The 23416-nt window shown below is 40.4% G+C and overlaps 1 protein-coding gene across 1 annotated transcript in view; it reads right to left on the reverse strand.

Annotated features, from left to right (window-relative positions):
• Positions 1-23416, reverse strand: part of roraa (RAR-related orphan receptor A, paralog a) — a 253174-nt gene that overhangs the window by 174595 nt on the left and 55163 nt on the right. The gene's annotated exons all lie outside the window — the stretch shown is intronic.

Below are 23416 nucleotides of genomic sequence, written 5' to 3' on the forward strand. Positions count from 1 at the left end.
TTGTACCAATAAATTCAAAAATAGGTGCAAGCATCTTGTTATATCTCTTCCCCTGGTATTTATTATAAGAACGAAGGGGAAAATTAATAAATACTACAAATTCCAATTGTGGGGATGATTGGGGGAGGAGCACGTCTGCGGGGGAGAATGAAGCGGGCAGAAAAACGGGAGCGTGCAGCTTCACACCTGGAGCACATCACTGATCAGTGCTCACCTGTGCATAAATACAGGAGGAGGAGGGGGAGGAGGACGTGTGAGAGAGGTGTGGAAGGAGAGGAGACAAAAACTCGTGAGGAGCTTTCTCAAATAAAGCTGTGGGAATTATTGCGTGGCGTGTTGTGTGTATGACCCCAGTTGCAGCTGTGAGTGCTACACCAACAAGATGAAACACGAATACAATTAGAAAGTGAAGTGAAATTTTTGTTTGAAGAGCAGATCTCCTGCACGAAGCTTATTTCAGTCTACACATCTTCTCCTGATGCCATTCCTGCTGTTTATTTGTCTTGTTTTCTCTTAATTCTTGAAATAACACTGAAGCTCCAGGTTAAAACAGCAATAAACACTGTATGTGGTCTTCACCCCGATTATGTGAAACAGCTAATATTCTTGAAGAAAATGTTTTAAAGAATGAACAGTTTGTATTTTTCAAATATTAAAATAGACAGTATAGTATTTAACTAGTATAAATGCACTTTTGCTGCCCTGAGGATAGACATGGGAAAAATATTCTTGCTGCATTTTCTAATCTACTAAACGTTTAAAACACAATTAACCCATCAAGCTAACTGAAGAGTAAATGACCCTTATATTCAGGTCTGTATCTGAGGTATTAAATAAAAAGGAGCTACAAGCTTTAGCCCACCTTGGCATTCGGCAAGCTTGAGATGCAAAACGTTTCATATTATGGCAGAGAAGGAAACGGCACCCGCTGGGCAAACATGCCACACATTGTAATGTAGCTTAGCACTCGCCCAGCTTCTTGCACTACAAAGCAGTCCATCAAAGTGAGATCTGAGAGGAGAAGATCAGGATTTTTCACACCTCGTCAGACTGACTCGCCTCTGCAAGTTCCTGACCACTCACAGGTTTTCCTTTAAACTACAGAAGCATCACCAAGTGGAGCTGTGGCCAAAAATAAATAAATGAACAAATAAATGTAACATGTTCTTTTTATTACAAGAGGGAAGAGTGGGCATGTTTCAAAATGCATGCATTACTCTGCACTTGTTCAATGGTAAACATGCAGTGTATAGTATATTATGGTGCCTTGTTGTTTCATAAGATAATTTCAGCGGTCTGGGAGCTGGTCTGTGTGAGCAGTACTGATGTTCGTCTCAGGTGTGTAAGCTGAATAAAAGTTTAACTACAGCTATTAGTAATGATCTTAAATAGCATGTACACTGTAAAAATTATTAGAGAAGTTCTGCTGAAAGATGTAAGTTCAATTGCTGCCATCAAAATGACAAAAGTTAAAGGCCTTGACATAGGTCCCTATGTGTTTAATGCATCTGTATAGTACACATGTTTCACTTACTGAAATTAGCAACAAAATTATATTGAATTTTTAAAGGATTTTCACACTTTTGGAGTTGTAATCTTAATGAACAGGTGCTGCATATGTTTGATTTAATTGCAAACAAAATGCAACAGTTGTGCAAATCTGCATTAACCATCATTTAGTTCACAATTTTGTTGCAAAACTCTTGGAAAATTGGGGAATTTCTTAGTGATTCACAGAACCAAAGGGTTTCAGACAGTTACCACACAGGATGCTGGTGACTGTGACTCCATGATTGATCTTAGATCAAATTCTAGGTGGGTTGTACTGCGGGGTCCGGAACGGTGGCAGGGTGGAGAGGTTTGCTGTTCTGTCTCTCCCGACTATAAAACTGATCCATATAACAAACCACGCTATGCATAGGACATTCACAGGCCCCTTGTGTTGTAGGTGTATTGGATAATGGAGTGGTACGGCTAGGGTGGAGCGGCGGCATCAAAACTACACGGTCCACTAATGGGGAACAGAAATACGTCACTATTTGCGACAAGCAAAGCAAACCCGGAGTTCCATTGTTTGTATTACCATTAGTTGGACATGGATGTGAGAAAATGCCACAAGGATTGGTCAGTTTCAGAGCTCCAAACATTCCTCACCATCGTCAGCGATAGCCACAATCAGGATGATCAGACAGATCATAAGGAAGGATCATAAGGAGCCGGGATCGAACCTGCAACTGTCTGACTAGTCAACAACCCGCTCAACCTCCTGAGCTACTGCTGTCCTGAACAATAAAAGACAAGTTTTGTCATTTGTTGCATGCAGTAAATCAAGCACAAATTACATTTTTCCCACATGGAGCATGATGATTATTCTGACTAAACATTTTAGAATGGCTCTTTACACAGGGGGAATAAAAATCTTTGTTGAATTAGTTAAAACATCTGACTCTGCACAGGGGACAGCTCCAACACAACGTTAAATTTCCTCCCTAACTATCAGATTACAGCCTATACTGAGAACCCCCTGCTGAGTGAGGCCGTCTGAAATGTCGAAGGAAATGCTTTGCCACATGCCAGAAGCACTTGTCTCCATTAACACTGCACCAAGGGAGACTTGCTTGGACTGACAGACGGCAACAATATACTAAAAACTCCCCCAACTGTGAGAAGAGAAAGACACAAAATGAAGAAAAGTGAGAAAATGAGTTTGGAACTTTCACCGTCCTAAGCCTTCCCTCCTTGCAGATGCACAGCTGAGCCAGTGCAGCTGGCCGACTGACAAATGGGAAAAAATAGTCCAATTTGAGATGGTCGTTAATAGTCGGGGCACAGCATTCCAGATAAATGAGCGGCTGCCTCAGGTGTGGCAGAAGATCTTCCTGAAGCATTCCTGGGAGACCGGACTATACCATGGCAAGCCCTTAGCCGTGCCCTCGATCCGACAGGCCCAACGCTACGGTAGAGGTGACCTTGCGACGCCTGCTTGTGATGGGCTTCTCATTTTTACGCTCTCCATCACAGCCCTCTTGGCTTCTCTCATCCTTTTCGTCTTCTAATCCCCACTTAAAGAGACATTTACTTTCTCAGTGTCATTCCACTGTCAAGACAGAGGCAGCTGCTGAGACGGAAACAACAAGGCTGTTTTTCTTTGACTGGATGCAGGCTGAAAGGCGGAGGGAGTCTATGAGAGCCTGAGCTCAATCAAACACTTACTAGAAATGTTTGGACTTCCACTCTCCCATCGCTGAAGTTATGCAAGTCCGCCTGTCTCGTTTTGAACGTCTCTGTAAACACTGCTGTGTGCCAGCATCTGCTGCTGTGTCTAAGTATATGTGTTTCAGTGGCAGCTGCCAGAGCACAGCCACTTTACTCTGCACACCCACTGTGGCCTGTGGGACCATAATCTTTGTCATTGCTACGCTGGTTACATTTCTCCAGAGCCCCAGAATGGAGTGCACGGGCCAAATAAATACAGACATGCTTGATTCCGCTTGTTTTTCCACTCTATTTTCAGCCCATGCTGGCGAAACCCTGATCCAAAAGAGGCATTTATACATTACAAGATTACAAATGAAACCAATTTAGAAAGCAGATAAATGCCCTCAGTGAACTGCACGCAAACACACTCAGTGAAACACACCAAAACATGCTGTTTCGTTTAACATTACAAGATTCTCCAAATATTTGGAAATCAATTTTATTTTCCCCAAAAAAAGACGTTTCCTCTTCAGCACCTTGCTCCATCTCGCCTGGATGCAGAAACAACTGTGAAGCTTTCATCAGCCTCTTAACACTTCACACAACCACTTCCTGACAAGCGCTTCATTGAATAAATCATGGCTATTGATTAGCAGACATGCAAAGACCTGTATAGGCACATTCTGAGGTTTGTTTCTGGAGCGCAGAGCTCATTTCAACAAGGACTCTTTCATGTGAGTAATTGTGCATGCTTCCAACCGTCTTCACGTCCTCCCAACTCAACCCAACCCATTTATAGGAAAATCCCAAATAAAATCAGAGTGAGACAAACGGAGTCAGTTAAGGTCCAAACCTACTAGAAATTCCTAAATTATCAGTTTAGTTCCACATTTGTGGTAAACATGAAAAACAATCGTCTACCCTTATTTCCTACATTAGGAGGTGAAAGAACACACTTGGTGAAACGTTTGGGTGAGAAAAAGCCACTCAGATATACGGCACACTGTAACCTAGCATTCATGGGCTCATCCATCTTGGCTCACGACCGGTGAGAGCTATTGTTGGTTTAATGTCCAGGAGAGAGTAGAGCGCATTTTGGTTAGTAGAAGCTAACCGATAGCATTAGCAACTCCAAACATGGTGGAACAGATTCCGGCTTGTGCTTTTTAAGGAGATAAAACATCAACATTGAATTTTTACACAAGAGAGTTGAGCAAACGGAAGCAGCGGAGGAGTTGTGCTGCTATCAGCCAATCAGAGGTGAAATGTTTATATAATATATAAATATTAATGAATAAGACTACAAATCCTAAGTTTTCTGATCTGCTCTCCTCCAGCTAACTTCTACTTCCCCAAACAGGAGCGCCGGAGCTTCTTTTTAACTGAAAATCACTCAGAATGCCTTATTTCATTCTAGTGACCACAGCAAACTTATAAAAAGCAAAAACAAAAAAAATGTGTATTTTCTCTTTATTATGTATAGAGACTGGCCTGAGTGACAGTCCTTTGTCCCATGTCTCTAACATACAGGTGAGTTACTATTAAACAGTTATCATGATCTTGTTTCAGGTCCTAAATTGAAAGATATTACCTTGTTTTAGCAAAAAAATATATAGTATTCTTTGTTCTCAGAGGCTGTAAACACCAGTCTTGACTTGCAAATTAAAAAATATTATTAATGCCTTTATTGTAACACACTGTCATTTACACTTGCTTAAAACTTGTGTTTTTAGCCATGAATAAGTATAAATGTAATTATTTTTCCATCTTAAATCAGTTGCAAAGGGCTAAACTCTTATTTTATGGAAACTTTTGTATTTACATGTCTTTATCATATTAAACAGCGATGTTGGGGTGTGATGTGAGCTTCTACACCGAACAGTGAGGAGAGAGGAACTCTAACTGTCACATTTTGGATAAGGAATCCCAGAAACGAGGTGCGCTCTGGGACTTGTTCAGTCACCTCTATGCAACACTGAGTATGAAAATCCCAGTCAGTCAGTGTAGGTGTCCCTGGTCATTTGAGCCAGTCCCTTCCCCAACCATCAAACGAGCCACTACTCTGCTGGAGAGGTGTGCTCATTATAAATCAAAATGTACAACTGTGGAGGGAAATGAGAGAAATCCTGAGCAGAGGCACCCGGCCATCCCTCCTGCTCCGTGCATCCCTTTTTCCTCGTGTAGACCAGAAGAAGGAGGGTGAAAGCATCTGGATCATGACCTTTCCTGAGGCACGCTGAGACAAATTAAATCCAGACATCTGATGAGAAGAGACTGAAGAGACCTTCCAAGCTGCTCCAAGAACAGCCCCACGCTTCCACACTTTCAAGTCACTGCACATAACAGGTTGCCCAGCTATTTCCATTACAAGCTGAGGGTTTTTATATAGCCGCACAGCTTTTGAGACCAGTTATATTCAACAAAACTAAAGAAAACAAACAAAAGAAGCATCCAAAGATGTAGCCAAAAGATATCTACTGATTAAAAGCCTCCAGCGAAACTCTGATGACTGGACACTTCAAAAACAAACACCCAAGAAAAAGAGGAGTGAACAAGTCACTCACTGCTTCTCTGCACTCTACTTCTAAAAATAGGGCACTTTAAACATACGTTGAAACCACAAGTAAGAGACCTTTGCTATGGTATAAATGAAAAAAAAAAAAAAAAAAAAATATATATATATATATATATATATATATATATATATATATATATATATATATATATATATATATATATATATATATATATATATAACTCTAGGAAAAGTCTCCTGGACTGCAATTTTAATTGCTGAGAAAGACCATCAACAAAAAGCTATTGCTTCATACGTCAGACACAAGTGCTGAAAAAGGCTTGATGTACATGTAATTAGCTGCAGATACAGAGCCGGCGAAGCAGCCTGTTTAAGCAGCAACAGAACGTGCACGCAGAGTCTGGTTTAATGTGCAATTTCCAGTGAAATATGACGGAAGTAATTGCACCTATTTCAAAATGAATTAGGATGATGAAACATGCAGGAAAAGTTTCCAAATGTTATTGTGAAGGGCTTGAATTAAAGCTGGGGCTTTTGAAACTCCTTTCTTCCATTATTAACAACTTACAGGAGAAACGGTTTTAAGTAATTCTTCAGAAAGATTCATACTCTGAAGAGTGAAACCGACAATGCTCAGTGCGGTAAAAAGGTGTTAGCCTTAGAAATGTCTTCTTTTATTGTCACACCTAAATGTCTCAAATCAGCAAACACATTTAGATAACAGACAAATATAAGCTGAGTAAATAAAAGTGTAGTTTTGAAATTATTAAGGCTTAAACACATCAGCCAGGTCATATCTGAAAAACTACTTTTCTGTTTGTTAGATTCTGAAATAAATGTAATTAACCACAACATCCTGTGATGGACTAGCAACCTGTCCAGGGTGACCCCCCGGACTCGATGTCTGCCAGACCTGTACAATTAATAGATCAACTAAACTGATCACGTCTGACACACAAAGACGGCTTAAAGATCTCAAAAAACAACACATCACAGCCTTTCTCTGAAGAAATTCTACAAAAAAGGAACCCAGAACAACATATGAACCACTGCTGGCATCACTTGTGGCCTTTTTACATTTTGGTTAGCTCAGCCTGGGTTGGGTAGGAACATCTCGCCCCGCGCGGTCCAGGTTGTGTTTACGCAGCCTTGTCAGGAACACAGACATGGGCTCCACTACAGCTTCACAGAGACATCTGTGGTGTCATTCATAAGAGACACAAGTTAACTAAAGCAGGAGTGAGTAGTGTTATTGAGGCTTTGACATGAAGCACACAGCTTCCTACTCCTCACTGAGAAGCGGTGCTGACGTGGACTCCTCCCCCATTTGAAGAGGGCTCTCAGAGAATGGCCAGTACTCACACTGCCGCTGCAGTGTTATGAGAACATTTTTGCTCCACTGCATCCAGTGTGTGCCCTGAGATGGACTGGCAGTCCAGGCTGTACCCCACCTGTTTGCCCTTTGTAATGTCCAGAAATGGTCAGTTTCCACCTACATATTGACCTGATGCCACTGGTCATCTGCAGACCTAATTCTATCCCCTGGAGTGGATTTTACACTCTATCTCCCTACAAGCCAGAAGGATACTGCAACATTGTTGACATTTCAGGGGGAACACGTTGTCAGCCTGTGTTCCCAAAAAAATGTGTTCTTTGATAACACCACAGGAGTTCCCAATCTCTATAATAGGACTGCTTCAGCTTATATGAGTTGATCATTCATGAAATGAAATTAACAAATGTTATATGGATAATAATAATGTTTCATTAATCTGTGATTGAATTATTGAAATGAAATGAAGTATTACATTGATTTATATATATGGTAATCAGTAATGTTTGATATGACAAGGCAATCGTCACCTGCACCAGACACAAGGACAAATTAAAGTTAAGTTAAACTCATGACACATAGATATTTCTTTACCCCAGATCAGAGCATCCGGTATCTCAAGAAGGCATGTTTTCTGAGGTTGTCTTGGTAATATCCCTTAACATGGCACGCTCTGATTGGCCAAGTAAATCATAATATGAGAATATTAAAACAGAATCACTCAGGTGTTTCGGTCAGCCGCATTCCAGCTTTTATCATTCAGCTTTCAGTTCTAGAGAACGCTACGGAACGGCCGTCCGGAGCGACACCTCTTTAACCCTGAACATTTTTGGCCAGCTGCCAAAACCCTACTAAAAGCTGCCTACTGCTGACACAGCAAACGGTTCTTGCAGAACAAAGCTGATACTGTACCCACTCCTTAAGAGTCCTCCTAGACGCAACGGTTCCATCCATCTGTTGTGACCCGGGAAACACCTCTGGACTGAAGAGTCGGTGCTACGGTATTCTACAACCTCGGTGCCAGAGGTCATCCGACCTCTCTGACCTTCGGATCCACGAAGGGGGTCTTCCAAAGGGTGAGGTAGACACACAGATAGCGTCTGATGCCTTTTGATAAGAATCAACCTCATAGCTTAACGCAAACCAAATTCTTCCCTTTTGCACCCAGAACTCAGCTCTTCTAGATACGAAAGTTCTGATAACATCATATTCACACATAGGCACCCTACATCACATTTCATCCACCTAGATCCATCCACCACAGTAAATATTAGTTAACTTGTTATGTTTTAATTGTTTGGGAAATAAATTCTTACTTTTTATAAACCTGACTCTTTCCTTGAATAAACAAATAATCCTAGAATCTTCTGATTAAACATCCAAAGACCAAGCAGGGTGATATTCTATATTTATATAGAGTACCACAGCTTATTGGTCATAAGTAGAGGTAATGTCTTAAGCTCTTAAAGCACTACATTTACCAACTCTTACACCGTTGACTGCTGGAGATAGGCACCAGCCCCCACACTCCCACTCCCTGACCCTACGTGGATGAGCGGGTTCAGAAAATGGATGGTTGGATGGATGTATCCAGATTGCTAATCAATCATGCATGCAGGAAGCTACCGGTGGCTGATTCTACCCACGCCAATTAGAGGCTCCCACCACATAGGTAGGCATGAGAGTGACATCATTTCAGCCTGCTAATGGTTTCATAGGTGAGTGTCTATGGTTGGCTCAGCACAAAACCAGCTGCAAGGAAGCAGGTCCCAAAAAAGCAGTTGGCTACACATGAACAACTCCAATGTAGATCCAGTGACACCAGCGAGGCCAGACTGAGCTGACCGTGTAAATGCAGTGTTGATTAGGGTAAAGGTCAGAGTTCAGAATTCAAACAATGAAGAAGAATTGGGGGTGGGTGGGTCAACAATAACATGGGGGAAAACCTCTGCTGACCAAATAGAACACAAAAGCCCATCTCACGTTTACCAAATACATCTCAATGACCCCGGACTTAATATTCTATGGATTTCTGTGACCATCACAATCAAACATGGAGGTGGTAGCATGATGGTCTGGCAATGCTTCCCTACTCTAGGACATGGGCAACTTGCTTTAAATAAAAGAACCATGAATCATTTTAATTACCAAGAAATCTTAAAAGCATGTGTTTGATCTTGGACCAGAAACATGGCATTCCTGCTAGAAAACCATCCAATGGGGTTTAAATAAAAGAATTATGTAAAGAAGAGTGACACAAACCAGACACGCATTATCACGAAAGCTTGATTGCGGTTGTTGCCACCACACATATTAAAACCAGGTTTTAGGTTTAGGGCCGGGGTTTAGTTCAATACCTAATTATATCATCTGCATTTCAGTCTGAGATTCATGTCTTTGACATGTGAGAAAGAAAATCTGTAAAGGGGAAAATTGTCATACTCTACAAACACTTTTAGATGGAAATCCACCAACATGCTCACCAATATCTGACTGGAAACAAAACTGAGAAAATGAACTTTGACAGTTTTATTTACAGAGTTTACTGTAAAACAAAATGTGTGACTAAATATAAGGAGCGAGTGGGAAGAAAAGTACATAAGTGAAGATTTTTCTTACCTGAGTTCCAGATAGAAGACAACACCAACGATGGGAGAGCAACATGGGGAGAGAAAAGAGACAAATGAGTCTTAAGCAGGTCTTTATTTATAAAACATTATTTGACAAATTCATTAACCAAGCAATCTTCTAGGAAAGAAGATAAACCCTTCAGGATAATGAGGTAATCAGGTTAAAACCGCATAAAAAACACTTCCATGTGACCACTTTATGCCCTTCTAACTGATCTTCCAGCCTGTACTGTGAGACCTCTTCAAATGGTAAAGAACGCAGCGGCGCGTCTGGTCTTCAATCAGCCAAAAACAGCACACGTCACCCCTCTGTTCATTGAGCTCCACTGGCTACCGCTAGCAGCACGCATCAAATTCAAATTGCTAGCACTAGCATACAAAATCAGAGATGGTACAGCTCCCATCTACCTGAATCCTCTTGCAAACGCTTACGTCTCGGCCCGGCCGCTCCGGTCATCACAGGATCGTCGGCTAGCAGCGCCTACACCACGCTCAGGACAATCCAGACTCTTCTCATGCATCGTTCCACAAATGTGGAATGACCTTCCAAGCACTACCAGAACAGCGGCTTCCTTTTCAATTTTCAAGAAACTCCTGAAGACCCTGCTCTTCAGAGAGCATCTTCTTAACTAGCACCTTGCCTGCACCCGTCCCCCCTCTCTACTGTCCACTCTTTGTTCCCTCCTCTCCATGATTGATGTCAAGTTGTTGTTGTTATTGTTGTTGTTAGCCTCAAAGGCAACATGCCGATTATCACTTGTAAGTCGCTTTGCACAAAAGTGTCTGCTAAATACATAAACATAAACATAAACATGTCACACGGAGACAGAACACAGTGATCCATCAGAACCGTGGAGTTAAACTCACTGTGGGGTGAAAACTCTTCTATTTGAAGTACAGATAACACAGTTAAGGGCAGCTGTTAGACTAAAGCAAGGTTTGTAAAGTTGTAATGGAGGGGATGTCTGCAGAAGAGCCTTCAGCCATGCCTGAATACTGATGCGTCTGACTGATTGCCACGTCTGTTGGATCTAATTTGAAAGGTGGACAGTGATGAATGTCTTCCCTCCACTTACTGGCCGTCTGATGTATTATGCATCCCCATCTGATCAGAGAGGCTGACGAGGCGTATGGAGACAAGGGGTGTCCATGTCCAACGCTCCCTGACACTGGTTATATAAATGAACGCACTTCCATGCCTTTCATTTCCCAGCTCCTAGGTCATGGGAGGGACTATGGGGGAGAGCCATTAACGGGAGATGACTGACTTCAGCTGGGGCCATCCGTGCATCTTGATAGGCTGCACGTTTGGCAAAGTCTCCTAACGCGGTGGCTGAACCACGCTCTCCTGTCAGACTGGAGTCTAATTGTCAGTGACGCAAACGTGGGCAGCAGCCGGAGGATTGTGCGATTGGCTGCCTGGCTACACTGTGATCATCCGTCTGCGTGCATCTTGCCTCCACATGTGAAAGAGGTGTGCTTACTTTACTCATCTGGCAGACGGACACGGTGGAAAAACAGCCCTTGCTGTTGCAGCCTCTGTGATCAGAACCCATGATTTGGGGCTATTGAGAGAAGGGGGGGGGGGGGGGGGGGGGGGGTTGCTGCTGATATCAAGCTGCCAAAAGTATCATCGGAGGAGTGGAACCCCTGCATTAGCCAGAAGGAAAATGCCTGGGAGTTGAACCATGTTTTGTTCTCTCCCCAGGAAAAACAGCGTTGATAATTGCGTGTCTGCAGAGGGAAACTGAGCAGACTCATTCTTTGGATAAGTGTCCAACTGGAGAGCACTTCCTGACACATCCGTCGCTCCTGAGTGCCCATCAAGTGCACGTTTTAATGTGCAAGAGCAATATTAACCACAGCAACAAAAAAAATAATAAAATAAAAAATGCTGTAGACCTTAACATGTTTATGGCTGCTCTAATTGAGCCATTTTTACATCAGCTGCTGGAGTTTCTCTTTTGTCTCACTATAAAAAACCTGCTCATATCAAAACCGCTAAGCAGAAGGCCAACGCTAGTACAGATAAACACCTCCACAACATCCACAGCTGGAAAAACAAAACGGGATGTGTGATCACTTTTCACCGCAGATACAACAGATCTGAAGTTCAAAGAATTGACAGTAATAATGAGCTGAGAGTGTGCAAGCAAGCATGCGCGCGTGATTCCACATCCAGTTTTCTTTTTCGTTTCCAACCATTATCTGAATTTTGAATAAAGTCATGGCATTCATTTGTATAAATCCGAATGCTGATTATGCGGCAAACGACCGTGTTTACCAGCCAGAGAGCAAGGAAGCCATCTTTAATTCATTAGAAAAAAAAACACACACACGCGCATACACAATTTCGGTGGAGGCTTTACATTACTCGGGGTGTTTTAATACACGATCAGCATGCAGAGGAGCTTGGTGTTAAAGCGCTGGAAAATGGGTGGAAAGGTCGAGTGGTGCAATGCTGTCCTCCATCGATGAGCTATTAATTACAGCTAAAGGAGACAAACCTAATGTCCATTTTTTCATTAGTCATCCTGTAGCATCAGTCATGGAGGGGCACAATTATCACCGCCACTCATTTCCCCCAGCGTCCCCTCCGTTCGACCAGCTGTAAGGCGACATTGTGATAATTTGACACGACGCAGAAACAATGTCGGTGTCAGCACTACGTCCTGAGCATCTTTCTCATCTCTCCAACGTTTTGATTCAAAACACTTTTGTACCACTACGGCGTATCTGGCTGTTATAATTAGACGACAGGAGAAGATTTTACAAGGAGACACTATGTATGATTTAATTAGCATAGTATTAAGCTACCAAATCAAAGTTATAGGGAGATAGCTTTTGTGTGAGGGTGCTTTCATGTCATTAATCCCTCTTGAAGACTTTAAATGAGCTGGAATATTCAATAGATGACTGACACATTGTTGCTCTAGCGAAAAGCATTTTTGATGGTTTATTCTAATATTTCCGAAAATGCTGTTTTATGTCTACTGAAGAGGGATTGTGTTTTTTCTCCAGCAAAACATCAGCCATCTGACAAATATCATTAAAAATAGCCACCCACTGTCAAAAGGAATTCAAACATCAGCGCACATTGCCAGCATACATAGGTGGGCCTCATATGGATAATATATGGGCTTACAGTTTGGGTCCCAACTGGTTTTGTACGCAGTTACAATGGTGGCCCCACAGGTGTTTATTTACCTTTTGAAGATTTGAACAGGCACATGTGTGAGTCAAAACTTTTGGCTCCCTCTGAAAGCCCATGAAGGGTCTTTGTTGGCAAAAATCCATGTGGGCAAACCCCTAAGGGGCCACAGTGGAAACCGTGGATAAAACCTGTTGGGACCCATACTATTTTCCCATATATATTCATTACGGGGCACACCTATACTGGCTGATTACATCAAAAAATACCCAAGGAAGAAGTTGGATCAACTGCAACAAAACATATTTCATGAATGTATTTAGTTGATGAAATTAGTAATTTTATTGGCCACATATAACATAAATACATAAATCTGCATAATTATCTTGATTGATTTAAGAAGTTGTATTGTTGCAAAATAACAAGAATTTTTATTCAATCCAACTTTATAAAGCACCTTAACAAGGGTTTGGTAAACATGTGAACTTTGTATAAGTACAGCACTGCAACTTCTTTGTTTCTCTTTGAACTTTAATGGCGAACTTATTTCTCTTTGTTTTTTCTTCTTTTTATTTATTTTTACTTTTGTTTTTTGGATTCAGAGCGCGTTTGCACTCATATTATAAATTTGCTTGTATTCATGCAGAGCGGTAATAAGGGAGTCCAAACACAGAGTGACAACCTGGCACAAAGACAAATTGGTTGATAACCGGCACTGACATTGAGTGATGAGTTGCAAAATTGTCTGCTCTCATTACCTTTTTGGAATTGAAATACATGTTGCATCATTTGTAATCATGCCACATTCAGTAAAAACTACTTTATATTCAAAAATAACAATAATTACTAAATAATCAGTAATAAAAAACAAAAGAAGTAACACATTTACAGATAAAAACTAAAACACCATTAGTCTTTTTTGTTCTCATTAAAACGGTGAGATCCCAATCTCACTCTAACAGCTTGGGGCCCGTTGGTTAGCTCTAAAAGGTAACTGGTACAAGGAAGAGGAGGAAAACAAACATGGCTTCTTGTTGCTTGACACAGGGACCGAGTAATGATTACAGCTTGAAATTTAACTCCAAACAGCAACCTGACAGGGAGCAGCTTTTGCCCACTAGAGGTTAACACATGAGGTTAAAGAGCTTCAGAAACAAAAAAAAATGCTAATAAAACAATAATGCCGCTCCCTGCTTTGCAAAACAGAGAGAGGTCTTGTGTCTGTGGGAGGGGTGGGATGTCTAACAAGACTAATGCTGTTTATGAAAGCTGAGTTTTTGCATCTAATCACAATGTCTATTCCCATGGGCCTGTTAGTTTTCAGACTGGTAGAGCACCTCTCTTCCAGGAGCGCTGTATTTTTAGGATGTTGTGAAGCTTCCTCCGCTGCATACAGAATGAGTTGTTCGCCTTTAGGGGGATGTCGAGTTTGAAGATGATGTCCTTTGGATTTGATTAATTCAGTAACGGAAAGAGAACCTGTCCCCGACTCAAAATAGACTCCATTTAAATGACTGTACCGCTGTTGTTTTCTTACTTTTCACCGTTTGGTCTCGTTGCCACTTATCAGCATTTCACGACAGGAAGAAAATAAATAAGAAAGAGGTTGTTGGGCTATCAGTGACGGGAGGCTGTTTATGAGTGAATCTGCTTGTGTGTGCACATGAGCATGAAAGAAAAGGCTCAGCATGTTGCATTCCCTGCAGAACTCCTTTTTCTCCCCTTTTCATTCTCTGCTCTTGTCTGCTGCCACACTTGTCCAGAATGCACCCTTCTGAAGTCTACCATCAAGGCTAGTGAATGGGTGCAGACCTGACTCATTACTTTAGTTTGTATTTGTGGATTTTTGCAGCTTGCAAAGACAAAACACAAGTATCACAGTAAGAAAGTCTTAGCTGGCTGAATGCAATGTCCTCTAAAGTGGTTTATTTTAATCTATTAGCAGTTTTAAGATATTTTAAAGGCATACCATGCAACTTTTTCATATTTTGAAATCTATTTCTTGAGTCGGTTTGGGCCAAAATGACCCTTTAAAGCAGGGGTTTCAAACTTAAATTCACAATGGGCCGAAATGAAAAATTGGGTCGAAATCGCGGGCCAAACTCAATATTTATTGAAGAGTGACGCCAAATGTGCACATTTTTCTTTATCTACGGATATGTTGTTAAACACTAAGTCTGGTATGACCAAATAACACACAAGCTAGTAAGTTTTAAATAAAACACATCAGTCGTTACTTATGTTTATTTTTTTTACTCTTTTTATTCCTTAAAATTTGCATATATTCAGCATTTAGAATTTTTAGCCTCATGGATCTTTTAAGTTTTCCTGTTTTCTTCTTTTTTACTGTTTACTCTTATTTTTTACTGCCCTTTAATGCTCCTGTAATAAATGTTATTACTGCTGTGACACCAAACTTTCCTCACTGAGGGACAATAAAGGTATTTTCTATTCTAGTCATCTATCTGTAGTCTTTCCAGTTCCCATTTTAGAGTAGGTTAATCTTTTTTTTACAGAACAAAAAACAAAAAATGGCAATTCTCTTATATGAAAATATCTCATCTATTAACATTCATGCTTTGGAGCAGAAAAGTGCAGGAAAGCAAAATAATCCAAGCTCATTTTGCTCCACTCTGATTTACTGGGATGCTCACCTGTTCCAGCCAGACACCTGTATCTCTGGGGTTGGGCTCTGAGCTGAGGAAGGTGTTCATCAGTGAGACTCCTGTGTTGTTCTGTTCATCTTCATCACAGACAACAGTTGCTCACATAGATATGTGCTGCTGAACATGGAAAGAATCTGAGCAGCTAAGGCCGGAGTTGGTTCGGTATGTCGGGGAGGAGAGATAAAAACTGCAGCAGCTATCGAGTCATACTCTGACTTGAGCCTGTTGCTAAACTGGAGTTCAATCAGCTCCATCTGGAAGATTTTATTTTAAACGTCATTGTGTTTATCATATTCCACTTTACAGCCTTTATTCCAGATGCAGGTGCAAAGTTTGTCTTAAACACAAGACAGCTTAATTCTGATTCCTTCCACTTTTTCAACATCCAAATGAAAAGAAGTCTGATGCCACTGCAGTTTAAATGTCTCTACTTCCAACAAATCTATTGTTGCAGCTGTTCCTAAATAAGAACGCATATGGTTGCGACATATCCTTGGCAATGACAGACAATTCCTCTTTCTGTGTGTGTTAGGAGGTTTCTGTGGGACGTATGGATGAAGCCATTTCGTGAACACACTTCCTGTAAAGTGCATATAAAGTAACAACATGCAGGATCTCCTCTCGATGCCTTGAATGAGTCGCTCATGCCGTGGGGAGCCGGTGACAGGATTGTGATTGGACGAGACACAGAGAATCCAGATCAAAGGAATCTCTAGTGTTTTGGCCCCCAGCGCAGTGTGGAACAGGCCCCCCTACACACACACACATTATACAGTATACAGATGTGTGTGTGTGCACAGTCTTTGACTAACACTGAAGCACATGCATCCTCTCTACCTTTTCAGTCACATTTGGAGTTACATTCATGCACTCGTACAAATTCAGCTGTCACTCAGATGAATGAATATGTTTCCACAGCTGAGGGACAGTACCAAATCTGCAATTAGCAAAATGACTGAAATATATTTGCTATACATGTTTTGGCAAAAAAAAGTCTCATGAATCCCAAACAGATTTTAAAGAACATTTAAGAAGGTCTCCAATGGCAGTAAACCTACAGCTTATTAACTGTTGAAGTCAGTCCAATTCAAGATGGCCAACAAAACCATTCTCTTTGTTCCACAACACCAAAGCTTTCTATCTTGGGAGGGCGTGTTCTGAGGTATGTTAAAACCTAAACTCCTCAGTTCAAGTTCAGTTCTTGAGCTCACTAAAATCTCTCCGTGGCACGAGAGTCCCAGAGGATTGGGTCGGCCGCTCGAAAACTCTACTAACGTTTTTCTGTCACTCCGATAGAATTGCTTCACAGAAACGCCATCTGCAACAAGCTGATGCAAAACTTTGTCAGAGTTAATTTTAAGACGCAAACCATCCTCCTGTGTACCTGCGGCAACTCTAGGACCAGAGAGTCTGTACCACTGGTCTCCCCTACCGGACCGAGTACCCAGAGGCTGACCAACGTCCGCCCTTGACCTCCGGATCCAAACAGAGGGTCGTCTGAACGGTGAGGTAGAACACAGATTGCGTCTGGATGCCTGTTTCATTAAGAAATAATTTAGCTTAGCTGCAAACCAAACTCTTTCACCCAGAACGCGTTTTCTCTCTCTGAGATAGAAACCTTCTGAGACCTACATTCACACACTCAAACACACACACTTCATCTTTAGTTTTCATCCAGACACAGGTTGCTTTTATACCAAGTTTAAATACCAAAGCTTTTATAAATTGTCATTTATGAATTGTCTTTTAAATTGCCATCTTTAAATTGTTAATAATAAATTCTTAACTTTTTAAACCTGACTCTTCTTTGAAATAAAACACAGAGTGGTGTATATTTGGTTACTGAATGAGCAAAGATCTCTTTAGATCTTCTGAATTAATAACAAAACTTTTGCTATTAATTTAAATCTCTTAAATTAAATATTAATCTTTTGATTAAATATAGACCAAGCCAGTTGGTGTATGAACTTCTATCGATTATATAAATATCCGTGGATATCTATATGTGATATAAGTTTCATTTGCTAATTCGTTTGATCTTTCTCAGGATTTAGCCAAGCTGAATAGCAACAGTGTTAAATTCTAGTTATGTAGATTAACTACGCTACATAAAATGGCATTTTGTTGTGTCTACATTGAGGTTCCCTGTGCTGTGCTCTCTCTCCTCTCCTGAGTTTCGCTAATGATCCTCGCTTCCTGGGGGTGGACCTATGACTCGTCATCGGATTCCGCTCCTCCTGATGGGTGTTCCGGCTCGTAGGACCTGCACGTCCCTTTGTTCCAGCATGGCTTCTGGGATACTTCGCTCGCTGAGACCTGACCTGCCTGCTGCCCTTTCCTGCACTGAATCATGATAAGTGCAATGACAAAGATCAATATACAATTTTGGAAGTTCCTACCCGTGGATATACATAAATTTTTGCTCCTGCTTGAAATTATTACCTCCACGTGCATACCTTAATAATCTGCTGATTTGTGTGCTTCCAACGGGATTATGTAAGACTGTTGAAACCATAGACTGTTCTTCGGAGTGGGGTTCGTACCTCACCACTTTTGGCCTCTTCCTGGGGAACTGCACCTTCCCCTGTCACCAGAGTCCCTTTAGGACTCTGGTTTGTTCAACACCAGGTGGTCTCTGTACGGAACACCGTACCATTGAAAAGGGGGGATATGTCATGGTATGAAATGACTGTTTTCCACCAAAAGTCACTTTCCCCCTCTCCTCTGACACAGAACTATTCTGCATGAGATATGGCCTCAAGGTCTCATGCATTTGCTTCTAAACTGCTTCTTTCCAATAGAAAAATGACGAATGGACTCTCTCCTTTTAATAAATCAAAGAACTCTATTTTAATAAGCTAATCAAACAAAGTGTTAGTCAATAAATAAGATGTGACCAATCTGTGAAATCAAAGTATTACTTACTTTATTATAATCCCATAGAATATAACAAGTAATATGACTTTAAATGTTCCACTAGGACTGATCTCACGTAGCGTTAAAAGACATGACACATTACTTTCACTGATCCAATAAGAATTTGCCAGATCTGACGGAGGCGTGGTTTTGGTGGTGTTTGGTAAATCTGTCAACTTTTCATTCGACCATAAACCAAAACATCCGAAGTATAAAACTATGCCCACGCCATCTTTAATGCAGTTCAAAGCGTTCTAGAGAAGTGTCAGAGTGGCCAATCCGTAACTTTCCTCTTCAGCCAAAAGAACCAACGACAAGCTGGATAAAATCTGTTGCTGTTCCAACTGCTGCAATGGTTCCTTTCAGAATAAAAGCTGAACCATTACGACCCAGGTTTGGGTCTCACTAGATGCCAACAAAATTGTCGTGACCCGGGAGTATCTCAAGACGGGTGGTTGGCTGCCGTGGCTGCTTCTACAGGCTCCGGTTCCATAAGGTCAAGCTGGACCTTTACACCTCCTGATCTAGACGGGGACTTCCGCTCAGGGTATGTAGACTGATGAATGGCGTTGAATGTATTTATGAATCTCCTAATCAAAGCTCAGCGTGAAGACATCACCTTCAGTTCCCATCAGAACTAACCGCTTCTTCGGATTTGCTGGTTCTGAGCAACATTCCACATCACACCATTCTTCGACTCATTCACCTTAGTTACACCATACATTTAGTGTTAAAGTTAGTCTAGTTTAATTTGTTTAGTAATACATTTTTAAACTTTTAAACTCAACTCTCTCTCTCTTCTGTTGTCTCTGAGTGAATACGAAGTTGTTATCTAATCCCTACAATAAAAAGTTCCAATCTTCTGGTTTAAAATAACCTCACAGATCCATAAGGTTGATTTAATATTTGCTATGGAATCTTTTGTCTTATGGCTTATTAAATAACATGTAATTTAAATCATTACACAACAGATCTTTGAAAGCACAAAAATGTAAAATTTTCATCCATTTTGCAGTTATTCAGCACAAAGTTAGCATAGTAGTAGTTAAAGCAGAACATTTTTTTTGTTGTAGTTTTTTTTTGTCAGAGGATACCATCTAGAGGCGGAAAAAAATGTATTGCCCCTTTTAAGCACACCGACCTGTTAATATTAAATGGACTCCCACGCCATATATATATATATATATATATATATATATATATATATATATATATATATATATATATATATATATATATATATATATATATATATATTAGGGGTGGGCCGTTAATGACGTGAACGCGCTGCGGCAAAGCCAGACTCTTATCGCGTGATTAAAAAAATGATGCCGTTAATCTATTCTCAAAGTTGGGTTGGGATCTGGGTCTATACTAAGTAAGCTATGATGACTTTCACATTGCGCTGATGGATACCTGGTTGGCGCGGATGTATACTCGGCGCGAATCATCGTACATATGGACAGACGCCAGGCTCGCGGATTTTAATGTTCCCCATGCAGCCGAACAGTCTCACCTTCGCCACCAGCAGCGCTTCTCCCTTCTCATTGCGCGGGACAAGTAAATAATTTATGTACTTTCACCAGAGTTTAATCCATAAATCCAACTTTCATTCTTTTTATTTTGTTTTGTTTACCCCCGACATTTCCAGCCGGGCTTTCCCCGGGCCACACTTCACTGTCCGTGGCCGAAGCAGCGCTCGGATGTGAGAAAACCGAGACAAGACTTTCTCAGACAGGTGCGGTTTCCAACTAAGTTTAGCTCTTTTAGCAGCTGTTTATTGTGATAAAGTGATACATTGTTTCTACAGGTCGTTGTTCATGTGGCTTCGACTCAAATTCACCTGTAATAATAAACGTTTTACTCATAAATTTTTGTATTTGTTTAGAAAAGTTGAGCTAGGATAACTCCCCTTGCCGTTTTCAGAGACAGCAACAGTTGGCTTCTGCTCATACAGGTGAGCTGTGGCATCATTTCCAGCTCTCGCTCCTATTCACCAGAGGCGATCCTACATGCAAACTAAAGGGGGGCATTGGAAGGGCACCCCAGAAATTTAACCCCCTCCCCAGGCCAGGGGGGTGTGTGTGTGTGTGTGTGTGTGTGTGTGTGTGTGTGTGTGTGTGTGTGTGTGTGTGTGTGTATCTATATACTTTTTTCTGCAGCAGGCCATATTGTGCAGAAGAGAAGATCTAGTTTGTCACCAGACTATGTGAACCAGACAATGTGAACAAGCTGGTCTGCTTGATTGACTGGTGGAAGAAGGAGAAATAGAGCTTGGACTGATTGACCAAATGCTACTGACTGTAAATAGTTAATATATAATATATATATATATATATATACCATTTGCTGATAAACAGCAAGAATCTTAGTTCTATGTTACTTTGCATGTCTTTTTCATTTATGAAGCATTTTTCTATGTCAATGTGTTTTCTTTTGCAGATGCATCATGATCAAATCAAACCCAAATCAAATGTTGCTGATTGTTTTTCTTTGTGTGTGTGTGTGTGTGTGTGTGTGTGTGTGCATTTAAATAATAAAACAGCATCTGATAAAAGATAATTTTCCTTCAACTGACTGAACCCAGTCACGTATAAAACAACAATATGACAATGTCATATTTTTCTGGATTACAGGATGTAAAATATAAGATGTTGTGATTATGGACTTCCTTCTTACCCCCCTTGAGGAAGTCTAATTTCCTTCATAATAGTGTAACAAGTCTTGAAGGAAATGTTTGGTTGTTTATCAAACTTTCAACTTGTTCCCGCCGATAACATATCTACAAATACATATACTGTATATGGAATCCCCTTTTTAAAGATTAAAATATTCAATTCTGATCATTAAGAGGGGACAGACATATCTTTTTCTACTTTTGTTGGCCATCATCTTAACAAGTAATTCAAATGTTTTAATACAATTTTTTTTTTTTTATTAAAACATTCATGTTGACAAAGTACCCTCAGTTGACTTTAATGATGTGGAGCAAAGGATTACGGATTTTTTCATGAATTTTAAGCTAAAGTACTTCTATCATGGTGTACAACTCAAAGATTAAAGCTGTTAAAGCAAATTAGCTGATTTTAGCAAATCTGCTGGACACAGATGGAATCAGACACGGCATGCTAATCTGAATTGATATGACTTTTAATATGTAGAATTTGTACATTATTTGGCACTATGTCATACTTCACGTGCTGACCTAACTAAACAAAATCTATGTGCATAGCCTGTACTTCTTTGTGACTGATTGTGTTTTCATGCTTATCCTTGCTAACACCGGATCTTTGGAGTATCCTGGTTTTGTTTTACACATCTAAAACATCCTGCTGTCACAAATCGGGGCAAAATCTAATCTGGGTTTACAGAAACTCGAAAGCATTGGAGAAATCTGATGGACAAATGTTGCACGAAAACGTGTGTGGAGACAATCCTAGTTCATGACTTTGTGACAAATTTAACTAAACTGGACTCAGATGATTGAAAATGAAGTCATGTTTTCATGTTTTATCTAAAATATAAATCACAAAAACATTAAATGTAGACATTTAATTTAGATTTTTTTAAAAGTGACCTCTGGAAAAAAATGCAAGAGCACCTGGCTGCAGATCTCCACTGTCAGGACGACCGCCACTGTCAGGACGGTCAGGATGGGAAATGCACAGGATACATTACAAAATAAAATGGCAAACATACGCTTGTAATTGATAGGTTTCAATATAAGATGTTATGTAAAATCTATCAATTATTTCTCTATAGTTCATATGTAGTTGTCATTTAACATACTTACGGTTGTAATTTTTCAAAATGAATTAACGAATGGCCGGTATAGGTTTCAACATAAAACGCTAACATACTTCCGGTCATCATATTTCTGAATAAAATCCCGAATGCTGTTTCGGTTGGAGCGCTTTCCTCACAAACGCGTTTATTTTTTTAATATTAGGTAAAATCTATCAATTATTTCTCTATAGTTCATATGTAGTTGTCATTTAACATACTTACGGCTGTATTTTTTCAAAATGAATTAACGAATAGATTTCAACATAAAATGCTAACATACGCTAACATACTTCCAGTCATCATATTTCTGAATAAAATCCCGAATGCTGTTTCAGTTGGAGCGCTCTCCTCACAAACGCATTTATTTTTTAATATTAGGTAAAAGCTATCAATTATTTCTCTGTAGTTCATATTTAGTTGTAATTTATTTAGTAAACCTTAGTTTTGTTTGTCATTTTTGTTGTGCGTTTTCCTTAACTATTGCACAACGTGCTCATTATGGCATATTCTGTCATATCTAACACATAATATTAAAAAATGAATGCGTTTCTGAGGAGAGCGATTCAACCGAAACATAATTTGGGATTTGATTTAGAAACATGACGACCGGATGTATGTTAGAGTTTTATGTTGAAACCTACCCCGGCCATTCATTAATTCATTTAGAAAAAATAAAACCGTAAGTATGTTAAATGACAACTACATATGAACTATAGAGAAATAGTTGATAGATTTAATAGATTTTACGTAATATTTTATATTGAAACCTATCAATTACAAGCCTAAGTATGTTTGCCGTTTTCCGTAAGTACGTTTGCCGTTTTATTTTGAAATGTATTCTGTGCATTTCCCGTCTTGACCGTCCTGACAGTGGCGGTCGTCCTGACAGTGGAGCCTCCACCGGAAGCAGCCTGACGGTGGAGGTCTGCAGCCAGGTGCCTCTCAAAAAATTATAACAAAAAGGTTTACCACAGTGATGTTAAAATGACGGTCCGGATGCTTGCAAGTTGGTATATCTGGAGAAACGGTTTGAAAACTAATGTTTTATAATAAATGTAGCTAGATTTGTTGAACATGCAGGTGCCTTTTACAGTGACTGGAATTGTCAGATTGCAGCTGAGGTGAACCTAATGGGATGAGAAAAACGTTCCATCTATGGCACAGTCCACACTGCTGCGTTAGCTGTCCTCGTCTGTTTCT

The sequence above is a fragment of the Nothobranchius furzeri genome, chromosome 4, assembly GCF_043380555.1.
Source record: "Nothobranchius furzeri strain GRZ-AD chromosome 4, NfurGRZ-RIMD1, whole genome shotgun sequence".
In the NCBI taxonomy this organism is placed as follows: domain Eukaryota; kingdom Metazoa; phylum Chordata; class Actinopteri; order Cyprinodontiformes; family Nothobranchiidae; genus Nothobranchius; species Nothobranchius furzeri.